At 39.4% G+C, this 1832-nt stretch overlaps 1 long non-coding RNA gene across 1 annotated transcript in view; it reads left to right on the forward strand.

The window, feature by feature from the left end:
* The first annotated feature begins 337 nt into the window (after positions 1–337).
* The window catches only part of LOC107117552, a 6796-nt gene continuing 5301 nt past the window's right edge, over positions 338–1832 (forward strand). The window contains exon 1 of the long non-coding RNA XR_001482738.1: positions 338–414. This is a non-coding gene — a long non-coding RNA (uncharacterized LOC107117552). The remainder of the gene's footprint in view (positions 415–1832) is intronic.

Below are 1832 nucleotides of genomic sequence, written 5' to 3' on the forward strand. Positions count from 1 at the left end.
AGCCAGCATGAAATGGATAAGAATGCACTGTGTAATTTTGCATTCATTGTAAGGTAAACAGTATGTCCATCCCCACACTTGAAATGTTTTTGCAGGAGAATTATTTTACTTCCTTATCTGTTATGAAGTATCCAGCTTCATAAACCCCAGTGTATTTCTTACATTATTTGACACTTGCTAATAAGCCTGCCTCATGACTAAAACATTTACTCCAAGAGCTGCTAGGATGACAGAGCAGAGTTATGACACAGTAGTATGTTAATAAAGCCACCTTTTGCTTGCTGGCTTAACCCCTCCCCCCTCTAAGGACATTTCTCAAGATGAGTGCTGCAGATCACAAGAGTACAAAACAGAATCCACAGCAAGAAATCCATCCAGTTGGCTTCTTTATTGTCACTTACAACTTTCTTGGAAGTAAGTTCTGACCTTTTTCAAAAATGGTCCCTGTGAGTGAATCTCACAGCAGCTTGATAGGATGCATGTTTATCCAGAAGGAAGCCCCACTGATTTTGATGGGTCCTACTCCCAGGAAAGCATGCATACTAGTTCAGCCTTAAGCTTCTTTAATTATTGGTGTTGAAAGGTGAATGGGACAGCAGCATGTCCCATTGGCTTGACACTGGAGCTTGTGATTCATTTAACAGGAGCCTCAGATAGCTGCAGCTCCAAATCAATGACCCTGCCAGCACAGCTAAATACTCCTTCAGTAGTTTGTGCCTCTGCTGTTGTATGCAATTTATACGATTTGTAACAGTCACGTTTTAAAAAGCAGAAACTGACAAACATGTGTAGGTGACTTTAGCAACTAAAATGAATCCTCAGTGCAATTACTCTACAGGACCAAGCTATTAATGTCATCCATTCACAGTTTGTTAGGATCTGAAAAAATAATTATGGAAAAACATCTGTTATTAAGAGCTTCTTAGAAAGAGCAAACATGCATTTTCCTAAACATGGATGAGTCAAAAGTATATTTAAAAATTCGAGTGGCACTTACCTCTCACGAAGCACTGCTGGTAAGAAGGAAATGACTCAAATATACTGTTTGAAGCCATGGTTTCCTCTTTAAAAACTTTTTTAAAAGGGGTGATCTTTGATTTCTTTTACCCTGGGAAGTGAAAAATCAAGAATGGTCATTGTAACAAACCTCTTCTTTGCCATTGCACTTTGCATGGTTGTTGTTTTTTCTGTACAGCAAAATAAACTAGATAATAAGGTTCTTTTCTCTCAATCAAACACTGCAACTATTTTGTACAAAGAGAGAAAGAGACAGAGAGAGAAATAGCGGATCACTTGTGGTTTGATGATGCTTACCACTCTACGAAACTCTTGTGGTTTGCAGTCAAAATGATTCGCCCTGCCTGCTGACCAATATCCCGGACCCGCTCTTGTGTGACTGCCTCTGTACCCAACTTGTGGTTCTGTGGTTGTTTATGAGGCCCAAAAAGTGTTTCACACAACCAATATTACAAATTTAACTGTTCCCCTTTCCACAGCCTGTCTCAATTGGTTCTTGACAATCACATGATTTCAGTGATGTCAACTTAAAAAAAAAATCTAAGCAATGTACTTCCCACACCACCTGCCTTCCCCTAGATTCAGCAAAGAAACAGTGTACAGAGAGACAGAAAGAGACCGTCTGAGTCACAGCCCTTATTCTACAAATGGTCTTTGCTGATTAAGGACAACTGTGCCTGTGTTGTTGCTTGTGGTTTGTGGAACTACCGATTATTTTCATAGATATTGCATTGCTGCTTATTTAATAGTAATCCAAACCCTGGTATTAGTCTGTTGCTGAAAGAGGATGTATATGGCATCATCTAACATTGGGA

The sequence above is a fragment of the Gekko japonicus genome, unplaced genomic scaffold (genome assembly GCF_001447785.1).
Source record: "Gekko japonicus isolate JY-2015 unplaced genomic scaffold, Gekko_japonicus_V1.1 scaffold1465, whole genome shotgun sequence".
Taxonomy (NCBI): domain Eukaryota; kingdom Metazoa; phylum Chordata; class Lepidosauria; order Squamata; family Gekkonidae; genus Gekko; species Gekko japonicus.